Source organism: Heterocephalus glaber, unplaced genomic scaffold (genome assembly GCF_053883595.1).
Source record: "Heterocephalus glaber isolate CG9 unplaced genomic scaffold, H.glaber_assembly_v1.0 deba00001523, whole genome shotgun sequence".
NCBI lineage: Eukaryota > Metazoa > Chordata > Mammalia > Rodentia > Bathyergidae > Heterocephalus > Heterocephalus glaber.
The window spans coordinates 2,590,020-2,606,342 of NW_028258327.1; the positions used below are offsets into that span (position 1 = coordinate 2,590,020).

The 16,323-nt window shown below is 39.5% G+C and overlaps 1 pseudogene; it reads right to left on the reverse strand.

Moving 5' to 3' along the window:
- Positions 1-10,048: 10,048 nt before the first annotated feature.
- Positions 10,049-11,489, reverse strand: LOC101709699 (bifunctional apoptosis regulator pseudogene; annotated as a pseudogene).
- Between the last annotated feature and the right edge of the window lie 4,834 nt (positions 11,490-16,323).

The window sequence follows — 16,323 nt, forward strand, 5'->3', positions numbered from 1 at the left end:
TCCTTTTCAATTGGGTCTTTCTCTGCTTTGGGGATCAAGGTGATGCATGCTTCCAGGAATGAATTTGGGAGTATTGCTTACCTTTCAATTTCATTGAAGAGTTTAAACAGTAGTGGCAGTAGTTCTTCTCCAAATGTCTTGTAGAATTCAGCAGTGAAGTCATCAGGGCCTGGGCTTTTCTTAGTTGTTAAGTTTTTAATTATGTTTTCAATTTCATTGGTTGATATTGAGTTGTTTAGAATTTTTAGGTCTTCTTCGTTCAACTTTGGTAGTTCATATGTATCTAGGAATCTGTCCATTTCTTCTCTGTTTTCCATCTTATTGGCATATAGGTTCTGGAAGTAGGTATTGATGATCCTCTGGATTTCTGCTGGGTCTGTTGTAATTTCACCCTTTTCATTCCTAATTGCATGGATTTGGGTCTTTTCTTTCCTTTTTCTGACAAGGTTGGCTAAAGGTTTGTCAATTTTGTTGATTCTTTTGAAGAACCAACTCTTGGCTTCTTTGATTTTTTGTATCGTTCTCTTAGTCTCCATTGCATTGATTTCTCCTCTGATCTTTATAATTTCCTCCCTTGTAGGAGCTTTGGGGTTTTCCTGTTCTTCTTTTTCTAGAAGCTTGAGGCTCAGCATCAGATTGTTTAATTGGGCTTGTTCTGTTTTCCTAATGTGAGTATTCACAGCTATGAATTTCCCTTGTAAGACTGCTTTCATTGTGTCCCATAGATTCCGATATGTTGTATTGTCATCGTCATTTAATTGGAGGAACTGTCTGATTTCTTCTTTAATTTCCTCTGTGACCCATTGGTTATTCAGAAGTGTGTTGCTCAATTTACATGTGTTTATGAAATTTTTTGAGTTTCTTTTGCTATGGATCTCCAATTTCATCGCACTATGGTTTGATAATATACAGGGGATAACTTCAATTCCTTTGCACTTACTTAAACATGTACTGTGTGTGAGTATGTGGTCTATTTTGGAGAATGACCCATGTGCAGCTGAGAAGAATGTGTATTTTGATTTTTTGGGGTGGAAGACTCTGTAAACATCTGTTAAGTTCATTTGTTCAAGAGTTCGATTGAGTTCCAGTATTTCATTACTTATTTTTTGTCTAGTTGATCTATCTATTTGTGACAGTGGGGTGTTGAGGTCCCCCACTACAATTGTATAAGTGCATATATGACTTTTCATGTCTGTTAGTATTTGTTTTATATAGTTGGGTACACTAGTGTTTGGTGCATAGATATTTATGATTGTCATCTCTTCCTCTTGGATTCTTCCCTTTACAAGGATGTAGTGTCCTTCTTCATCTCTCTTAATCAGTGTTGGTTTGAAATCTACTTGATCTGCCAAGAGGATAGCTACTCCTGCTTTTTTCTGGGTTCCTGTCACATGGAGTATTGTTTTCCACCCTTTAACTTTCAGTGTATGAGTTTCCTTTTGAAGTAAATGTGTTTCTCGTATGCAGCATATTGTTGGATTTTGCTTCTTGACCCATTCTGCCAGTCTATTTCTTTTGATTGGTGAATTGAGACCATTAACGTTGCTGGTTATAACTGAAACATATTGACTTATCATTGCTATGACTTTTTCTTTTTGTTGGGTCCTCCTCCTTTACATTTAATTTCTTGTCATGTCAGATGGGTTCATTCTGCTTTGCTTCCTGGGGTTGTGATCCTCATTGTCTGTTCCTAGGATATTGTGTAAAATTTTTTGGAGTGCCAGTTTGGTATTCATGAAGTTCCTAAAGTTCTTTTTATCATGAAAGTATCTTATTTCTCCATCAATTTTAAAATATAGTTTTGCAGGGTACATCAATGTGGGTTGGAGGCTGTTTTCTTTTAGGGCTTGGAATATGTCACTCCAAGCTCTTCTTGCCTTGATGGTTTGTGTTGAGGAGTCTGCTGTGATTCTGATGGGCTTTCCTTTGTATGTGATTTGTTTCTTTTCTCTCACTGCTTGTAGAACTTTGTTCTTCTTTTGAGTTTCTGGAATCTTAACAAGTATATGCCTATGTGTAGATTTTTTTGATCAAGGCTATTTGGAGTCCTATATGCCTCACTTATCTGTATGTCAAGTTCTTTTCCCCTCCTTGGGAAGTTTTCTGCCATTACTTCTGTGAACAGTTTTTTAATGTCATCTGCACTCTCTCCTGTTTCTTCATTGACTCCATTCAGTCTTATGTTATTCTTCTTTGCATCATCTAGCAGCTGCTGGATTGATTTCTCATGTTGCTTTATAATTTTGAAGCAATTTTTCTTTTCCTGGTCATTAATTACAATCTTTTCTTCTATATCTGAAATTCTGTCCTCACACTGGCTCATTCTGCTGTGCAGATTTTCAATGGAGTTTTTCATCTCCTGGAAATGTGTTTGCATCTGTTTTATGGATTCCATTTGTTTCCTATGTTGGGATTCCATCATGTTCTTCAGGTCCTCTCTAGATTTATTAATCATGTCTTGCCCTAGGAGCACAATTTCTCCTGTTATCTGAGAAATTATTTCTGATTTCATTTTTTCCAGATCCCCTTTTGTTGCCAGTTCAATGGGTTCAGGTGGTTGAGTATTAGAGTGTTCCATCTCATTTCCCTTTGGGGTTGCTCTAGGTGATCTGGAAGTCAGGTTTTGAGACTTATTTACATGTTTTCTCATTTCAGCTTATTGGAGGGGGTGCTGTTGGCATCTGCACAACTCACCTCCTCTGAGCTGGGAGAGGTGGGACAGGGGCCGGGAGTGGTGGTAGGGATGGTGGTCCAGAAGCCCCTTCCTCTGGGCCAGGAGCAGCAGGACAGAAGGCAGCCCAAAAGCCTTTCCTCTGCGCTGGGAGTAACGGGAGGGATGGTCAGATCTTGCTTCTTGACCCATTCTGCCAGTCTATTTCTTTTGATTGGTGCATTGATACCATTACCATTGATGGTTTTAATTGCTATATTAACTTAGACTTGTTATAACATTTTCCTGTTGTTGGATTCTCTGCCATTGCATTTAATTGCTGTATTGCCTGATGGATTCATTCTGCTGGGTTTCATGGGATTGTGACTCTCATTGTCTTTTCCTAGGGTATTGTTTAAAATTTTTGTGGTGCTGCTTTGGTATTCATGAAGTTCTTCAGGTGTTCTTTGTCATGAAATATCTTATTTCTCCATCAATTTTGAAGGATAGTTTTGCAGGTTACATCAGTCTGGTTTGGAGGTTGTTTTCTTTTAGGGCTTAAAATATGTCACTCCAAACTCTTCTTGCCTTGAGGGTTTGCATTGAGAAATCTTTTGTGATTCTGATGGGATTTCCTTTGTATGTGATTCGTTTCCTTTCTCTTACAGCTTGTGGTGTTTTGTCCTTCTGTTGCTTTCTGGAATCTTAACTATTATATGCCTAGGTGTAGATTTTTTTGTTCATGGCTAGTTGGAGTCCTATATGTCTCACTTATCTGTATGTCAAATTCTTTTCCCCTGCTTTGGAAGTTTTCTATCATTACTTCTGTGAACATTTTTTTATGTCATTTGCACTATCTCCTGTTTCTTAATTGGCTCCAGTCAGTATTATATTATTCTTCTTTTCATCATTTAGCAGCTACTGGATTGATTTCTCATGGTCCCTTACTATTTTTAAGCAGTCTTTCTTTTCTTCCTCACTAATCGCAATCCTGTCTTCTATATCTGATATTTTTTCCTCACCTTGGCTCATTCTTCTTTGTAAACTTTCAATGGGAGTTTTTAATCTCCCAGATGTCTGTTTGCATCTGCTTTAAGGATTCCACTTGTTTCCTATGCTGGCATTCCATCTTGTTCCTGATCTCCTTTATTTTTTTATTTGTGTTTGCTTTAGAGTTATTAATTGTGTACTTCACTATGGACACAATGTTTGTTGTTACCTGACAAATTATTTCTGATTTTATTTTTTCCAGGTCCTCTTTTGTTGCCAGTTCATTGAGTCCAGATGATTGAGTATTAGATTGTTCCATCTTGTTGCCCCTGGGGGTTGCCTTTGGTGATCTGGAAATCTGGTTTTGAGTCTTGCTTATGTGTCTTCTCATTTCAACAGATGCAGTCTGCTGCGCCTTTGTTGAGGTGACTCTTTGCTCATCCAATGGGCTTCAATTCTCAGCAAGCCTCAGAGAAGCCTTCTCTCTGCTGCACAGCAGTGGGCCATTTTCTGGGTTCAGAATGATGGCCTTCTGGATCCCTGTACTTCCCTGTTGCCCAGGCAGAGTTCTGGCTGGGGCCTGTGCATGCTTAGAGCTGGCATCTAGGTGGTTCTCTTACTGAGGCCTTTGAACCTGCTCAGGTGTTTACCAGGCAGGCCTTTGGTTCCAGCTTATGACCCCAAGCTGCTGTTGTCAGGCAGGCTCCTGGCTGGGGTCTGCATGCACCTAACAATGGTATCTGACTGGGTCCTTTATGCCTGTGCAGCTGTTTTCCAAGGAGGACTTTGGTTGGGGCCTCTGTGTCCAAGCTGTTGGTGTCTGTGCAGGGCCCTGGGTGGGGCCCGGGCACCCAAGCCACTATTGTCAGGTGGTCTTCTGGCCTTTTATTTTTTATTTTGAAACAGAATCTTGCTGATTCACTACTTGCTAAGTGGTGCAGGTCAGGCTCAAACTTGAAATCCTCCTGCATAGCCTCCCAGAATGCTAGGGTTATAGGCATGAGCCACCACACCCAAAATGAGTATGACTTCTTCAATGAATTCACATAGAAATAGTATATAAAAAATTTCCAAAGTGCCTGGAACCAGCCACCTCATACACTCTCAATAAAAGCATCGGCCACCTGTTCTCAGGCTGGGTGCCACAAGGCAAGTGTGACTGTGCCAGAGGAGAGGCCCCGGGCCAAGGCATCAACAGCACTCCAGTAGCCTGTGCTTTAGCTTCCATGAGAAAATTTGAATATCTTCAGAGAAATCATATATATCTTATAGCTGTCAAATATCTCATTACAATTCCTGGGTATAATATAATGAATGTTTAAATAGTAAAAAGAACAATTTGGGAAAATCAGTCATACATTATTTTTGAGAAAATTGCCTTAGTGGCACTAAGTTGATCTAAAAGAACACATTTTTTTCCCTAAAGATTAATGGGTTTTTAGATTATTTCTGAAAAACATCCTCCAAAGAAAGTGAATAAATATCATTTTCTTAGCAATACTTCTTTTCAAAGCAATATAAATTAGAAATTAGTAGTAGTTAATAAATCCATGAATAATCCATGTTATTTAAAGTTCTGCAGTGATCAGGTTCACATATTATATGCTGCCTTCTTAAACTACTGTATATCCTAGGATTTGCAAAGAAACTGTTAAAATGTTTTTTCATTCCTGTATATGTGAACTTAATTGATAAATATATACCTTGACAGTGATGATATGGAAAATTTGTATTTAGTGAACATCTGTCAAAAGTATTTTTATTATCAAACAAGATTCTTCTTTTTAATGTAAAGCAATTCTTTCTATTTTCCTTTTTTTCTTTCTGTCATGATTCTTTGAAATGTCTGCTAGTGTTTAGCATTTGATTAGGGAATTCAAGAGGAGTCTATTTTTAATAAGATTATCAAAGGAAAATATAAAAATATGAATAACACGAATAATAACAAGCATCTGATTTTCTCTTTGTGAAATAAAAATGAAGAAAATGTACTGGTAAAAAGTGTTGTTTTTTTTTCCTTGGGTAAATCTTATTCTGAGCCTTTCTTTCTTTGAAACTGAGTTTTAGTTGAGGGCTTCTTTTTATATTTAAAGGCAACTGACATTGCAAGTGGAATTGTTGTAGTGGACCTGAGATCCTTTCACATCAGTGCATGGGAATATTTTCCATGCGACTAATCCCCAGTGGGTACATTTTCCTACTTTAAATGGGATATTTCTAAACATTACCATTTCAACCAAAGTTATTTGATAGATCACTAGTATTTATTGATAGTGTGTAAGTCTTGCTGCCAACATAATCTTAATAAGTCATTACAAGTCTCCTGGGTAAGCTATTTTTCCATTTCTTAAGCTTTAGTGCCTGTGCTGAATGGATTTGGCATTTAATAAATCACCGGAGGGCCAGTAAACACATTATATTCCTGGAGTTGTGACTGTCTAGACAAAAGTGCATGGAGAGATCTTTCCACTCTAAGTAGCAGGAGAGCATTTGTTTGCCACAAATTGGTTCTGAATCAATTGCTCAGAAACTTGGCATATCCAGGCTTACTTGGATGCAGGAGGAGGGCCAGACTAAGTGCTGCATGGGGTGCTTTTCTGCCTTCTAGTTTAATTGAATAACCGAGAGAAGCAATGTTGAAGAAACAAGAAGTCCTATGGGAAAGAGGCCTAGAATTGTATCCATTTTAGACTCAAGAATTATTATGCCATTCTTTCTGTTTTATGACCATGATTTATTTACAAAAATGTGTGAAAGGTTTCTTAAAACTGAGCAAGTGATACTATTAAGGATGTGCAGCAAGAAAACAGTAGGAAAGACAGAATAAGATTTCTTTCCTGCTAGACATGTGATGTATGCACATGTATGTGTATGCTGTTTCGCCAGAGTGAAGCTTTGTTGTTTGAGACAGGGGAAGAAGGAGAGGGAGAGGGAAAGGGACAGAGGGACAGAGACAGAGACAAGGTGATGTTTCATTAGTGAGCATTTTGAAGCACAATTCTCAACATTTTCAGGGGAAACTTGTTTTAGAAATGATGTGACACTGCATTAGGGTTTGATTTGCTCTTTAAAGTAGATCCATAGCAGTCCTTTGAATTATTGATATTCTTGGAGTTTAATTTACCACACAATTTCCAGTAGTATGAGGCTCAGGGTATCCCTTGGACTTAGGTTATTCTGTTTCTTGTTCTATATTCTTCTTTTTAATCTCTCTGATCTTTTCTTCTGGTTTTGTGGCACCTATACTTGCCTGATGAATTCTCTAATGGATTTCACTGAATTTCAGATATTTTTTGGAAAAAAAGGAAAAAGAATTGTAAAATTAAGTCTAAGATCATTTGGGTTTTGATGATACCAATGGCTTAGAATGTGTATTCAAAAGCATTTGGATTACTTAATTTAATATATTATCATAACATTTGGCCTCCTCAGTAGATTTGAAACTTCCTGGTTCCATCTGTTCATGAAAAGAATTATACCATGGATCTTCATTCCTTAAGAAGTAGCCACCCTACAGTTGAGTTATAAAATGATCTGGTTCAGCTATATACCAGTTGGTTTGATTATCTTGTATATAACATACATTTTAGTCTAAAGTATTGAGTTGTGAATATTATTCAAATTCCACCTTCATTTCTACTTATCATTTCAAGATGTTTGAATGTTGAAAACATTACTGGACAAGTAAATAAATGCACGCATTTGAAAGACATGATTGGATAACAATGACACTGTACTTAAAGTCTCAAGTTACCGGAGGGCAAAATGAGTGTATCCCATCATGAACACTGCAGCAACTCCTTAAGAATTAGGCAAAAGCACAAAGCAGGGATTTTATATCCTGCATATAATGAAGCTTTTAGCCAGTGATTAATAGAATTCCTCTTCATCTTTATGAACAAGCCTAAGTTCTGTTATTTCTTAAAATGACTATCCCCAATGATTCTTATGCTGCTGCCCTTTAAGTCTTTGAATCTAAAAAATGATTAAATCAAAAATCATAAATATTCATGCCATCTTCCAGCACTGTGTGTGTGTGGGTCATCACACACCATTAGGGAAGTGATCCTGGGTTGTGATTTCCTGTCAGCATACTTCTGTGCCTGGGGCTAATGCCAATGAGGGGCAGATGGGATGGATGTACATTTGGATTGGTCAGATGGGAATCCAGAAGGCTCCTCATAGATCCAAGTGACTTTGTGACATGTATTTCTAAAATAGTCCTCTTAGATTGAGGGTCTAGATCTTCTTGGAGGAATTTCGGCTGACTTGATTTCTATAACACATATGATGTTGGGCCGGTAAGAAGCAGCCAAGATTTGGAAAAGGTAATGGATAAAGAAGAAAATAATTTCTTAAAGAATTAATTGAGAGTGGATAAAGGAAAATTGAAGGAATAAGTATACTTAGGGGGAAATTTCTCTTAGTCTATATCATTACCTATTTATTTAAAAATATTTCTTAATTTGCGTCATTTTCCTATTTAGAATCCAAATTTTCCAAGAACAGAGACTTAATATATATTTAATTCCATGTGCTCTAGAAGAAAAATACTGAATTTTTATTCTTCATCATTAGTAGTAAAAATTCAACCTCTTTAATCAATATCCTTTTTTTTTTAGTACCGAGGATCAAACTCTGGTCCTTGTGTTTGCAAGGCAGGCAGCAGAACCACTGAGCTAAATCCCCAGCCCTAATCACCAATATCAGCAGGGTAAAAATCTTATAAATTTATTTTATCTTTCAGTAAAGAAGAGAAAGCATTGAAAAATACTCTGAAAAAAATATTTCTTTTAGAAGTCAAATTTAAGAATACTTTGAAAAAGATTTCTTTTTTCTCTTTTCCATATGTTTTGAGCATACGGATGCCTGGAATAAATTCAACCTAGAGGCCATTCTGCAAAGGCAGCAAAACCAAAGAATTTTTATGTATGATTGGCAAATCTCAAGAGTGCTAGTTTAGAAGAATGCTAATAAGTAAAGATACTTCTGTGAGCTTGGAATGCTTACCTCAATCTTCTTTTAGCTGCCAGCAGACTGTGAACACTTGGGTCCAGCTCTGTTGGGCCCTCCTTCCTTTGTTCAGATATATCAGTGCCAAGAATACTTGGGGTGATTAAGTGCTCAGTAAATCTAAATCATGTGTAGACTGCCAATTTGGAGAAATGGAGGCACCTCACTGCCTCATTATTTGCAGATCTCAGTGAACTTTGTCAATGTTAACTTTTGTGAAAGAGCTGTTGTCCGAGGATCATTGAAACTACATTTCAGAAAAAGTGCTCAGAACTCTTTTTTTAAATCTGTATAAGAAATCTTTATTTCAAATAATGTCTTCAGACTTTCAGGTGCAAAGTTTGAGCGAAATCTTTATGCAGAGATACAAAGGGTTAATGAATGGTTCGTGGAGTCACAAACACACTTTGGATGCAGACTTACTTTAGCAAGGCCAATCTTGCTGAGATCACACTGCATACTTCCATTTTCATGCTGGATGGAAATGAAAGACAGGCCATCCTTCATCCTGCTCTTATTTACAATTATAGCCCTGGGTGTAATTCTACCTGTGTTTATACATCAAGATAGAACAATAAAGGTTACACATTATACAGTGTGTGGTCAATTTAGAAAATGCCTCCTTAAACAAAGACTATCTCAGACTTATTTTACAAATTGAATTCTTAAAAACAACAGCACTCCAAAACAATGCTTAGATGTAGCCAATGCAGCTCAGCCTGATGGGAATGACGCTCCAAGAATTGCCTGGCATCCCACTCAGCCCCTTTGCTTGGAGAAAGGACCCAAGCCTCCGTGATGGAGAACAGCAAATGGTGAAGATAAGCTCACCATCATTCTCATTTCCAGCCGAACCCTTTCTCAGGTCATTGCAAAACCTGACAACCACTCAACAGGAGAGGACGGTGACTGAATTCGGGGTTTTCCTCTGTACTTTTTATGTGTGACAATCTAGGCCTATGAGAAAATTTCGATCCCTGTTTTCCTAAACTTGACTTACAGGATGGGCCCAGCCCCAGCAAGCCTGGCCTCAGGCTGTGGGAGCCTGCCAGTCACTGAGGTTAGGGCAAAGGGGACTGCTGACATGATGCCTCCTGTCATCACCTACACGGTGTCCTCTGAGGACCCTGAGTCCTGCCAGCCATTGTCCTGAGTGCCCATGTCCTCCTGAAGATGTGGCTGGTGGGAGCTGCTTCTGCTGCGGCCCAAAAGAGATTCCTCCTTGTGCTGGTTATCAGTCTCTGCCACACAGGGCCACAGCAGGAAAGGACCTGGTTGAAGCCTTTGACATACAAAGCAGCACCTTGTTTTACAGGGGTAGAAAACAGGAAGTCCTCTCCCTCTCTCCCCACCCTGGGAGGTCTGATGAGTCTCTTGGAGCTGGTGTTTCACCAGTCACAACACTTGGGTTTCCAGCTGTCAAATTTCCTTGACGATGAGATCAATGTTAATAATTGGGTTGAAGTACAGGGCCCAATAAAACAAACAGTTGCAAACAAACTGAGGAATGAGGGGCCAGAACATGGCCACAAAAAGCTCCTGTGTTGACACTTTCCAAAAATGGCTCCACAGCCTCTGAGGCACCGTCTTCAGCTCACTTCTGGACCAGATCCTCCAAAAAGAGAATAATTCGAGAACTGAGAGTAGCATGGCATTGACAATGAGAAACCGTGATGTCCAGTAATGGACCTCCAGCGAGTCCCAGGTGAATTCAGCAATCAGCTGATATGGAAGGAAGGAGTACTTTTCAAGGAACTTCCTCCACTGCTTCCAGGTGGGCTTCCTCGGGTCCAGAAGCTTTGTGATGATGTCCTCCCTGGAGCTGTCATCCTGCAGAGGGCAGATGGTGTGGATGAAGGGCAGAAAGGTGTCTGTGTAGTCAAACAGGTAGAGGTATAGTAGACTGAGTCTCGGGGAACTCTTGAGGGCATAGAGCAGGAACAGGGACCTGCCTGGGTTCACAGCCTTATATTCCCAGAGATTTTGGGGGCCTTCACACCTAGTGCTTTGATGTGCTCCAGCTTCATGAGGATGGCTCTTCTGTGGCTGCTGTTTTCTATGGTATATGGTGCTTTTGAAAATTCTTCCTCTGTCAGGGTTAAACACAATCTTTCGTTTACTCTCTCAGATAAAAACCTGTCCCTCTACAGGGAGGCCCAAGGGCCCAGCTGCTCCAGCCAGAGGACAACTTCTTCCACCATCCATTGGGCCACAGCCTTGTGGACCAGGAGGTCGTTCTCAGACTCCCTGCTGCTCCAGTGATAGACTAGCAGGACCACCGCCACTCCAGTTAAGGCCATGAGCACTCCAGAAAAGAAGCCCCCTCCTCTCTGCTGATTCACTCGGCCTGTGTTGGGAGCTAAAGGAATCTGATCATTCCCATATTTTTGGAAGGCTGCAAGACTTTGGACTATGTTGTTATTCTGCTGAATGTCTTCAAATCTCATTCTAATGGCATCAGGAAATAACTTCTCAATAGCATCCCTGAGGAGAATGTTGACTTTGGGGAAGCCTTCCCATTTCTCTCTGCATTTTGGGCACTCTGTTTTCTTCGATGACACCCACCACAAAGCTAGGCAGTGCCGGCAAAAGCTGTGCCCACAGTTCAGGGTGGTGGGGTTAACCAGGATATCGTAACAGCAGAGGCATGAGAATTCACTGACAGAAATCTGAGGGCTAGTGCTTTCGAGAGGGTCATCTCTCTGGACCCACGATGTTCAGGTTATTTTTTTGAGGCTCTTCCATCTCTTAGCAAATTCTGAGATCCACAGACAAGGAAATTTTCAGACTTAGGAAACTGCAGTAAAGCATCATGGAATCATTCCTTCTGTCCAGGGTCCTATGTGGCCATCGCCCCCCACCCCTGCATGGACCCCTGCGGAAGAAGGGGGGTCACTCAGTGTAGGGAACAGGGGAAGGGGATGTTACCAGAACCTCTGCAGTGAGTCCTGCTCTCCTGTGAGCCACGGCAGCACATGGCGAATTATAGGAAAGGTAGAAAAATGAGACTGAGAAGAAGCTGAGCTTTGGGTCTGATCAGTGCTGCTCTGGGCAGCAAAGACAAGAACCCATAGCTTGCAGCACCTTTTATTTAGTTCATCAGGAGAAACAAATGTAACAAATGAATATGTAGATTTCAGTATCACATTGGGATGAACAAGGTGTAACAAAAGACTTGGGTGGGGGCGGTGGAAATCTAAAAACAATGAGGAACTATGCAGATGAAGATTTAGTTCCTCCCAGGAACTACACAGATGAAGATTTGGTTCCTCCCAGGGTGTCTCTTGCAGGTGTGGTCTTGTCCTGGAGCATTACAGTGGGATCATTGAGATCTCCTTTGTGACCTGAGGCCAAAATGGAATTATGTCTTAGAATGTTATAGCTGGCCTCTAGGCAGGAGAACTAGGCCTACTCAAATGATTTTTCCCTAGAATTATGTAGCATTGCTCCCAACAACTCAGAACTCTTTTTTGGGCTGTAGTAATAATATTATGAGAGTGGCTGACAATTGTTACTGCTTTGACCCATATGGACTCATTTAATCCTCATGATACCAAGAAGATTAAGCATAAATATGATCTCTATTTTACAGTAGATGAGACTGAAGCCCAAACAAAACAGTTGCCATGCTTCTCTTCTACTCAGTCTGGCTCTGGTGTCTTGTTTGTAACTATCATGCTGTATTACTGTAATCTACCAAAGGGAGAGTCATTCAAATGAAGTGGCCCATAGGAAGTATGGAGTGAGGGGCATTACTCAGAAATGAATGGTAGAGTGACTTTAAGATATCTGAGGGTACAGCTGGTACCTGAACATCTTCAGGGACCAAAGTGGCTACTCCTGATTTCTCTGTCCATGTTTCTCCTTATGGTCTCATTTCTGCATTGCTTCTTGTATTTGTTTTACCTGCCAGATATCCTCCATGCTTATGGCTTACAATGGCCCCTGACAGCCTAACCTTACACTTGAATTCAACAAGTCACCCCTGTCTAAACTCATTTGGGTTAGTTCCTGGTCTAGTCATCTGAAAAGAATATGGAGAATATGTGTGTCAAAGACAAAGCAGTTGTTAGAAAATGGGGCTGTGCTTGGAAAGCAGCAAAACATCTGCTACACAGGGGAACACTCAAGATTTCCAGGGAAGGAATCTTTCCATAAGACCTCAGGGGTTAAGTGTTGTGGAAAGTGGTATTACTCCTTGTCAGTCTGATTTCTGTTCCTCAGACCTCTCTCTACAATTTATAAATCTCTGCTTTGTTTTCTCCACTGGGGGGGGGGCTCATGTGACTTGCTTTGAACTGTGAGATGTCAGCAGAACTGCTGTGTGTTACTTGTGAGAACATTTAAGAGCCAGCCTGAGGTTCTGCAGTGCCTCCCCTCTCTCTCTCATGATGCTTGATCATTAAAGTCCTAGGCAGAAGAAATAAAGATGAAATGGGGCAGAGATTCATGGGCCCAGAATGAACATGTAAGCTTCAGAAAGAAATAAAGCTTTGCCTTTTGAAGCCATTGAGATTTTAGGGTAGTTGGTTTTCCCTGTTTATCTTGACAAACAAATGTGTCACAACCTAAATCACATAAAAATCATCTTAGCAGCAGGCAGAAAAAGGGAAAAATGTACTCTTGCTTGATAACCTCATTTCAATAGAGCTTTTGCTGATCATGTGGATTCTAATCACAGCACACTGGAATAAGCTGGCCCTCTGTATCTGTAAGTTCTACATTTGTGGAATCAACCAACCATGGACCCAAATTTTTGAAAAGTAAATTGTATCTGCACTCAACATGCACACTTTTTTCTTGTCATTATTTCTTTAAAAGTATAGTATAATATCTATTTACATTTTTGGGGTATTACAAATAATCTAGAGATGACAAAGTAAATAGAAGGATATTTATAGGTTAAATGCAAATACTATGAATATCCTAGGATTTTTGTATTTGTAGTGGGCCTTGGAACCACTCCACTCCAACACCAAGAGGTGGCTGCTTACATATGTTCTATGTACTAAGGCTCAGTCCTAGTTAAAATGATGATGTCAGCAAAGCTTCCCATTTGTCCCCCTTCTATCTGTGTGGTCCTCTTGCACAGGGAACTGACCATTAAGAGGGCACATTCAGACTGTCCTGTGTCCTTGAACCTCACCTTTCTTTCTCTTAGGATGCCATCTCAAAAGCACTTCTCTACCTCACCCCTCTTTTACACAATCTTTTCTTAGGTTCAAATTCTAGATGCTATCAGGCAACAGTTCTCTCATAATAGCATGAACCAATAAAAATAGGGTGTGCTGTGTTATATAATTACAGTGGCACGTCAGTTTACAAATGCTTTTGTTTGTGAATAATTTGGTTCAGAAGCATTTAGAAGAATTTTGTTTCTGTTTGCAAACTCTACATCAGGTGACAAACACAAAGACTATCTCTCCTGCATGAACAGGAATGTGGCCATCTTTTCCAGAATCAGGGAACAAGTTAAGTTCATGAACCAAGGTACCACTGTACTTTCTGAATTTAAAAGAGCCACATTAAAAAGTAGAATGCAAATAGGTGAAATCAATTTTAGTTGCAGATATTATTAAACCCAGTATGTCCAAAGTAGCATTTGTACAAGTAATCAGTGTAAAGAGTGTTCAAATATATTTCATTCTTTTGTTTTAGGAAAAGTCTTTGAAATCTGGTGTGTGATTCACATTTACAGCACATCTCAGTTTGCACCAGCCACATAAGTCATATCTGAATGCTGTATGTGCCTAGTGGCCGCCATCCTGAATGGCATAACACTTTAACATTCAATCCTTTCATAGGCAGTTTACAGGAGCTTAGGAGAAAACCAAAAACAACCCTTTCTTTGGTGCCATTCTTCTTGCCTTTCTGGGTGTAGAGGATTGCTTGGGTAGCAGTTTCTGGATATAAAAAAAAGGGCTTCCAGTGAGGACTTCCTGGCAGACAGGATTGCGGAGGAAAAGTTTCTCTGCTTAGCTGCATATCTGTTGAGCATCTGGTTCTGTGGTTTTCTAGATCTGCCCAAGGATAGGCTTTATTCTCTTTTCTGTTGGGGTGTAAGACTATGACCCAGGCTTCCCTAGGTAAATCATAAATATATTTTTGGACATTAGTATATAGAGTACAGAGTTTTGGGTTTGTGGGTTACTAGAGCTGCAGTTTTCTAAAAAGTGTACTCAATTTTTGATCCAGCCTATTTGAACGAAACCTAGAAAATCGAATGGTCCAAGTGTGGTTTTATAGGGATGGAGATACTATTGATCAGGTTGCTGGAGAAGTAAAAAGAGGGTTTCATTTCTACCTGCTCTCCTTTCCCCACACTCCATCCCTTCAGTTTGAAGGGTGTGTTTTTATTGGACTCTAAGAAAGAGGGAAAAAAAGGACATTTAACATTAATCACCTCAAGAGGGAAAAATCCAGTGCCAAAAGTGAGGCAATATGAAAAAAAAAAAAAACAAAAGTGTTTAAAATAATTATCTAATGGCTTCTCCAAAGAAAATTTAAATGTTTATATAAGAGTAATTTAAATGATTCCTAGTAAAAGTCAAGCAAACTCATCCAGTCATGTCAGTCAGCCAAATGATAGTGTTAGAAGAATTGGACATCGAAGGCAAAAAGCAAGTTATTTCACATAGTAACTGGGTTGTTATCCAAACTGAATAACCAAAATGAGAAAAAGTTATGTCCTCCTCAGCCATAAATCAACAGAGTGGGCTCTACTGCATTTTTAATTGGCAGCATCTTTCCCTTCATACATCAAAATAGGGATTCAAGAAGTATCTCTTTAGCTGTCTGGGCAGTTTTATAATGCTTATCATTATAAAACTGCAGAATCAAGGGAGGTAAAAATGGGACCACAAGAGACAAAAGCTTTGTGAGCATTGTAAATTATATGCATTAATGTCATTAAGCCATTACAAAATTCAATTTCCACGTGGGTTTAAAGCCAATTTTTAAAGTCAACTACCTACCAATTAATGCAGACATAAATGGGGCTGTTATGAGAATTAGTCTTCAGCTTTGAAGAAGGTTTGTTTTAAATGTCAAGGGTTTGTCCTAATGAATACAGGGATCAACGAATGTTTCCCAGTAGAAAAGGGAATAGTTGTGAATATGAGAAAAACCAAATTGCCTTTTATTGAAGGCATTTGGTATGTAATGCATAGAGTTGGAAGCACTTCATATTTTTTGCTTTGAAAATTGGATGAGATCCATCCTACTGATAAAACAGTTCTTCTCTTGAAGTTAACAAGCTAGTGCCCTTCAGAGGCTGAGTTGCATTCTTATAGCAAACAGATACCAAGATCTTGAGAATCCAGGGCCTGCCTGTTGGTGGTACAGAGCAAGGGCTTACCCTACAGTAGTGGCCCATTCGCATGTATGAAGGTAGCCAGAGGAGGCTTTGTGTTTGGCAGGAAGAGGGAAAATAGGAAGGCCCCCTATGCCTCCTTGCTTCCCAACCTGAATGTGTAAACATTAGCAGTGACTTTTTTTTAAACTTTATTAAATTCTTTTATTGGTACAATGTAGGTATATAACACTTATTGGGAATTGTACTTTTACATAATGCATCTTTGAAACCAAAGGATTCCATTGTAGGAATTAATTGCCTTAGTGTAAAGTAAAAGTAGAAGTAATCCCGATTTGAATTTATAAGACTTTCCAAA